We start from the raw sequence: 7,737 nt of genomic DNA, 5'->3' as shown, positions 1-7,737 counted from the left end.
TGCAGGGAGGACTTTTGGAGCCTCTGTTTATGCTGTCTATTTCTGTAGAACATCAGGCCATTCCTCCAATAAACATTTAACTTTAGGCACCTGGCTAGTCCTCCGTGATTGAGGGCATGGGGAAGAGACTGTAGAGCTATATTATATTTTCACACTAAAAATATTTTTGCAGTGAAAGCAAAAATACTAAAACTCAGGGTGTTTATCATACCTGCCGTGGAATGGAAAGCAGAAGGAAACATATTTACAAATTTTGCCACCAAGAACATTTTCAGCAAAAACCTATGGATCCTGAGACCTGATTTCCTGCCCTCCCCCCCCGAAATTCTGATAGCACTGTGAGAGACTCTGGTTACTTTGAAAGTTGCATCTTGTTTCACTAATGTGGGCCGGATGGGTAGCTGCAGACTTTTTTTTTTTAAATGTAGGACTCAACTACTCTAAAATCCATGAATTTTATAACACTCATACTGTTTGTGTGAAGGGTTTATACATTGCGGCATTTAATACTGGGCAAATGATAACAGCGTGTTTTCCCTAAATATTTGCTATATGTGGTAAGTGATTTTTCTGACTGCACCTGCAGCCTTCGATGTTCTTTGTTCTGCAAAGCTGTCCTTAGCAGAGTGAAAGGCTTCTTCAGTAGAAGAAAAGAAATGGTGCATTTTTTATCTTGAAGCTATTGGACAAGAGACCCTGCTACAACAGTGATTCATTAGTGGGGCCAGCATGTACTTAACTTACTGAAGCTGCCTTTTTTCGGAAGAAAAACCCTTTTAGCACATGCTTAACGTTTAGGAATAGTCCCACTGAAAGAGAAGGTAAATGTTGAACTTCGCTGACTCATTATTGCTTCTAATGAAAAAAACAAGTGTATCCTGTATATAGTCTTGTCTGTTCCTTGCAAAGCAGAGCAGTTGGAACAATGAACTGTAGAATGCATGTAATTGGATTTATTCAAATAATTAATAGATTTGTTCATGAATTTCTTATGATTTTCACATTCTGGGAAAGAACAAACAGCAATATGTGTTGAATAAATTGTTTGTTATAATTTATTTGTTCTTCTCCATCTAGAAAAAAATGTATCTATAAATACACAGGATTTGCAGAGCTTCCCACAGTCTATGAATGCCAATTTCTTTCTAAAAGCTTCCAAATTCCAATTCTTGACTCTATTGAACAAAATTAAATCCTTTAACCAGACATTGCAGGCAATGTCGTATTACAAAAGGGTGCTTTGAAAATAAAAATGCGAACAAAGTCAACCGTTATTTACAATTTAAACTGACAACCTATTGCTGTTGCCTGGTATTTTTCTGAATTACAGTATTTTCTTAAGGAAATTACAGAAAATGGTGAGTAACATAGCAATGTATAAGCCCTGGCAATAAGAGAGGTGGAAACCCTGTTACAAAAAATTGTAATGCATGGATCTTGCCAAAGACGCAGAGCCTGTTTGAGTATTTGTGAACAAGTCTCCAGAAGAGAGAATCCCCAATGTGCAATAAATCTCTAGGATTAGGTATGTCAACATTGGTTTATTTGTTAGGTTCATAGAGCCTTTTGTGAGGGGAAATAAAATGATTTAAATGCTTCTACATGAAGAAATAGTGTTTGGGAATAACGCACTGGTGGGTTAAAAATTAAATAGAAATCCAAGTTGATATCTTGAAAATCCATTTTCACAAAAGTTTGTCATTCACTTTCCTAGAAACTCACATGTACTAAGTTTCATGGTCTTTCTTTATAAAAGCCTTTCAGGTAGGTTGCTTTTAAGCATCGCATTGAAAATCATAGACCTATGCAAAGAAAAAGTGAATGGGTGGCGGTGGGGACTCTACAATTGGTTTAACTAGAGGTTTTCTTTGACCCAAAAAGTGCTGCTGGCTATTTTAGACACTGTATCCTTGTATGAAGCACACTGTGTTCTTTGCAAAGAGCCAGTTTGTGCAGCCCATTCGTTCTTTGTACTTTCAAACCCCTTGTATCCGTGTATCTCCAGTTAATTAATAAAATGCTGGGTGATAGTATCTGCCAGCAAGTTTTATGCTATTAATAGGACTAGTGCATCAGATATTTCCTGTGTGTTTGAATTTTTGTGTTAGTTTTTTTCTTGTTTTGTTTTCTCTCTTTCTGCAGGCCTGCCTTGAATTTTCCCTTTATTCCTCCAGCTGTTCAGATTTTAATTGCTGTGTGGTACAGTGTCCTCTTTTCTTTCTCTCTAAAGATGAATGGATTACAGATGCCTTCCTCTTCTTTTATATTTAGTGGTCGCGATTAGCACCTTTATCACAGCATGTTAATTGCTGTCCTGTTGTGTGTGTAGCTCCAAGATAATGGATATTTATTATAAATATAATTGCATGGGTTTCAATGCTGGCTAGATCCCTTACTACTTCAAATTCATTTCTATTAATGAGTTTTAAATGAAAGGAAATGAAAGGGATGGTGGCCCAGCCTTCTGTTCTTTCTAGCATTGGGTGGTGGTGGTGGAGAGAGTAGTTGGCAAATGTTTCTATCAGACAAGGCAGGAGAAGATTTACCCTTATTATCTGAAATGGGAATGATTGAGTGCTACTTTGCATCCTGTGGTATTAGAGGAGTTAATTTGCTTCAGGGAGGTTCTGGTTTTCGAATGTAAACTGCCCAGTTGTATAAAGGGTAGGACCCAGAACTGCATGCTTTACACTGGCCTTTGCACCTGCTCTCCTGAGAGTTGGCAAAAATGTCCGTAGTGATGAACAGTTCCACCTGACAATGCTGTTTCTCTAGAAGCTGCTATCTTCAGTGGCTGAAATCAGATTGGGAACACTTCTAAAAATCCTCTCTCTGATCTGTCTCACCATGGAAGCTTTCAGAAGTCTGATGTGATGGCAGGTCTCAATTTTTTTTACTCAAGGAAAAACAGTTATTTCCAGTGGTATCCTCCTTGTAGGCCTCTCTAAATCTTAGTGTGAAGACTATCAGTTTATATTGGAGAGGTTAGAGCTCAGCAGAGCTCTAAGCACACTTCACTGTAGACTGAGCCAGATCCTGTGGCTGTCAAGGGATGACATCCTTAGCAAATTATGCACAGTGGGAGACCCAAGGTCTATGGTTGATCAGTCATGCCAATAGCCCAAGGTGCTATTGCAGTCCACTCTTGCAGAAATAAAATAAATTATTCTGTTACTCTCCTCTTTTCATTTGGAAGGAAAGGTCCTTGTTAGCTGCAGGCTGTGAGTACAGCCTTCAAAGAGACAGTCATAAGAGACCAAAAAGGCACTGTCTCACAGATGTGAATGTTTTTTTTTGGGTTTGTTGGTTTGTTGTTTTTTTTTTTTAAATAATGTAGTGCCCAAGAGATTTCAGGAGATGTTCAATGAAAGGCTTTTCTTACCTTTTGAAAGGGAGGAACCACTTTGTACTGAAGTGTTTTGCAGATCGAAACATAAATTTCATCAAATGAAAACTTCTGTTTGGATTAAACCCCGTATAGCATAGGAAGGTATATGAAGAAGCCCCCAGATTTGTTTTGAATGTCTCTTATTCTATGACCACAGATAATGAATCTTCCTAGCCTCATCTTTTACTTCAGAGAGAATATTTTGAAGGGAGGGAGTCAAGAGAATATGGGGTGGGATTCATCCACTGGTTTTGCTGATCTGATAGGCAGTTTGGGATAGATAGCACTACACATGCCTTTTCTCCAGTGGTCTTCCAGTGGGAGAATATAGGGATGCCTCCTCACTTGTATCTTTTCTCTAAATACAGTGGTCTGAATCTGTTTCATTCAGCAGTTTTGGCTTAACATTTCACCTCCTGATCACAAAAGAGTTGAAATCCTGAACCTACAAGGGTCAGAATTATTGTCTTAGAATGCAGGGGTGGTTCAGTTGACTTCTGATAACACTATACACATGTAAACAGTTCACTACCCACAGGAAGAGGGATGTCTCACCCCTCAAATTCAAAAATTTTTCATTTTCTGCCATTTAGCAATAATGATGGAGTAAGTCTACTGCTATTACAAGCCAATATCGGTGGTGACTGGAAAGTTGTATAACCTTATGATAATACATATATTACAATTTTAACTTCTGCTTGTAATGTCTCTAGATTCAAGACTAATGCTTCTACCTGTGCACCAGATAATCAAGTATAGACTTGATTTCCATTTTAGAAGACTGTCTTTTCTGCCCCCCATATGAAAACAAGGATAAAGCCAACATTGTTTTTTATTAGTTTAGAAAGGTAGATTGTTCCTCATATCTTTTGGATATGATCTAACACAGCTGCAGTTCAGTAGAGTTTCACTGGAGTCAATGAAGACCTGTAAAGTGGCAGTGACTGAAGAGCTGGTACTGTATTGTTAGTCTTTAATACTGAGTTCACGGGAGTTCATAATTAATGGGCATTTGGTCCATGTTAACAAAGTGAAGGCAGAGCCTCATCTTTCAAAGTGAATATTTTGACTTTTGAACTGTCTGGCAGCATTCACTACCAAACTTTCTGATTCATGGCTATAGTATATGACAGCTCTCAGAATAGCCATTACACACAAAGCCCTTGCCATTATTCTACATCCATATCTCTTCTTGGATATGAAGTGAAATCAAAGCCCATTTATTCTGCTGCTGCTCTTGTGAGCCTATCAAAAATAGTGGCAGTTTTGACATTTTCCCACTCAAAGTAGTACTACAGTATGCCATTGTATCTCACAGGAGTCTCCAAGGGCACACTGAGTGTTGAAACTAATGATAGGGAAGTATGAGCCATGGAATTCAGCTTTAGAGCTAAGATTCACCCAAGCTGAGGAGGGTTTCAAAGATGTTCTTTCCATTCTGACTCTGACCCTGGTTTTCTACAAACTGGACAGTTAAAATTTATGCAAGATAATCTCTTGTTCAATGTCCTTCAATTCTTTTATCCCTTTTTAATTCCTCAGTGATTTACCAAATATTCTGGAACAGATGATATCCCTTTTGGCAAAGGAGGATATATGCCAGCAACTTAGAGAGCAGAGGAGCGATATGTTGTTAGTGGCAGCCCAAATACAGGCAGCTGGATTGATGGTAGTTCAAGAATGTGTCTAACTACAGAGCAGACCTGTCTTACTGTCAAACTTGTAGCTCTATCCGTTTCCATAAGTAAGACAGGCTGTTTAAACCAGGAAAAAAGCCAGTTGCCATAATACTGATTTTTTTTCCTATGAAAAACTAGCCCCAAGTAGTTGAAAATCGGCTTGTTCAGTGTCCCATAAAGTTGGACTAAAAATATGTACAGCAGGGTTGTTTTCATTTACCTTCTGGATTTTGTGCCATTAAAGATACATACTTAAATCTCACTTTTATACCATTTCACTGCTGTGTTGTGGTAGGAGCATACTTCTTTGGTCATGAAACGTGGAAATTGTCTTGTTACTATATGACTTCAGAAGTTCGCCTTAAAGGGAAAAAAAGCACGATACTGTGGCATAACCATAATAGGGCTGGTTTGTTGGGGATTAGAACAGATAATGTAAAAAAATAACAAATGTATGAATATTGACCACAGGAGCTCTGAACTCAGCCCTCCCTTGCCAGGCCTGCAACAAAGTCATACGTAGTATCTGTTAATTAGCAGATAGTGTAATCTGTAGGGCATGTTTACCAGAAGATTGCAATTGCTCACTCCTTCTGTAGTCTAGATATGTTATTATGAAGAAATGAATGACTAAATGACAGGATACTTGAGTGTTATACCTTCTGTCTAGCTGTACTTGGAGTACAAGGAGAAGAAAGTGAAGAAAATAATAAACAAAAATATTCTTGATTATGAAACTTCTGATTGATAAATGCTGGTAAATGCAGAGAGAGGAGAGTGATGGCAAAGATTAATGGATGTAATTAGAAAGTTGTCTACTGCTAAGAAAATGTGGAATTTGACTTGTATGCAGATAGCATGAAAATTAGAGACCAACCAAGTGATGACTCGTATATCATTGAGAGTAACAGGTCATTCCGGAAGCAGCCAAGCTTTTTGGAGAAAATGGGAATAATTTAATGTCTGGTATGGAAAAGATATTGCAAAAACTGTAAATTAGCTTTTTCCTTTTAGTGCTACTAAGTGAAAGGTTTAAGTTTCTTGCTGCAGGGGCAGACAGAGATTTCCCAGAGCCAGAAGAGGAAAAAAAAAACTTGAGTCAAAGATAAAACAGAGAATCCAAGGGTCAAAACTTACTGAAAATAAGGCACTGTAGTCCATATTTTTGTCTCTTGAGTCTTTTGATTCCCATCTCTCCACCTTTTTCTCATTAGTAGCAAAAAAAGGAATTAAAACATTTAGGAAGGGCATATAACTTGGGGAACAAGGAAAATACAATGCCTACTACGGCTTGGAGAATAATGGCATAGAAAGGCTGGGGGTAGGAACACACACAATTATCCTTCTGTTTACCATGACTTGGCTTTCAGATGGTACAGGTCTCCCACAAATTTGCACAAACCCAGTTTTGCTGTGGAGGAGTCTCTTCTACCATGTTCAGAAGTACTGAATTGTGGTCAATGGTTTTTTAGGGATAAGTGACAGCAAAGGAGAGAAAGCTGTTGAGGGAGTGTAGCAGTGATAATGGCAATAATCAGAGACAGTGCTGAGGGCGGTGTAGGGAGATCGACATTAACTGAGTAGACTGAATTATGTTCATAAAGAACTATCGGAGGAGTTCTTGCTATGTATTCTGATACAATGGATCAAGCCCTAGACCACTGTTTCCCAAGCATTTTTTCATCCACAGGGGAGGGTAATCAGACCATGGTGAATGTTTCAGGGCACACTTTTACCTTCACAGTGTTTTTGTGTACGTTTGCTAGGAAGGACATGTGAGGATTTGAGAGAAATACTTGGTAGTAAATTTTGAGTGTGGCCAACTGTTCCCATAAATTTGGGAGCCAATACATTGTTTTGTTGCTTTTTCTTAAACTGCCAGTGCAGTTAAAAAACTGGATAAAAAGATAAGAAACATTTAAATTAACACATTATTTAACAAGAAAGAATCAAATTTACAAAGTGTTCTATTGCATATAGAATGTTATGAATAATGGATTTTGCTATTTAGAGAAAGAAAAATTTCATGTTGGTTGAAAGCACTTATTCCTATTCAAACCATTATTATTTTTTTCTGTTAAGGTCATCCAAGGCTTTTCTGTCTTGAAGAGATTAATGTTAAATTGAACATGTTTTTTGGGTGAAAAGCTAGAATCATTTTGTTTTGAAATGTTACCACTTTTAAATTCTTAAGAGATTTACCAAGATAAATCCTACTGAAAACAATGGAACTTAATAATGATACTTAAATTATATTCTTAATCACTTTGCTGACTCTTTCGTTGTTAAAAGTCTGCCCTTAACAGTTTCAATACAGTAAAACACTGAATTCTCATCCGCACATATGTATTTAGGTCTTTGTATGCCTCTGTGTACACATAAAAGCTCTTTACAGTCTCCAGACCCATATACCTAATTTCTTCATCAGAGGAAATAGGGAGAATTAGAAGGGAATTCAGTGGACAGCAAATGGCAATGGAAAAAAGAGAGGAGAATGATACTAGAAGTTTAAGTAATTTACAATAGCTGAGCAATTTAGATGTGGCAAAAACTTTTAGACATTAGTCCCTTGGGAGGACAATCTTCAGCACTATGCACAAAGAAGCATGAGAGTAAACTGTGATCTGGTCCTTGCATCCCAAATTCCCGATGTGCAGGCATTTCTCAGGG

General features: G+C 37.7%; 1 protein-coding gene across 1 annotated transcript in view; it reads left to right on the top strand.

Annotated features, from left to right (window-relative positions):
• SORCS1 (sortilin-related VPS10 domain containing receptor 1) overlaps nt 1-7,737 on the top strand; it is a 214,085-nt gene that overhangs the window by 43,604 nt on the left and 162,744 nt on the right. The gene's annotated exons all lie outside the window — the stretch shown is intronic.

This window comes from Pygoscelis adeliae, unplaced genomic scaffold (assembly GCF_000699105.1).
Source record: "Pygoscelis adeliae isolate BGI_AS28 unplaced genomic scaffold, ASM69910v1 Scaffold317, whole genome shotgun sequence".
Lineage (NCBI taxonomy): Eukaryota > Metazoa > Chordata > Aves > Sphenisciformes > Spheniscidae > Pygoscelis > Pygoscelis adeliae.
The sequence above is the reverse complement of the archived record's forward strand: the minus strand, read 5'-3'. Positions and strand labels throughout refer to the sequence as shown.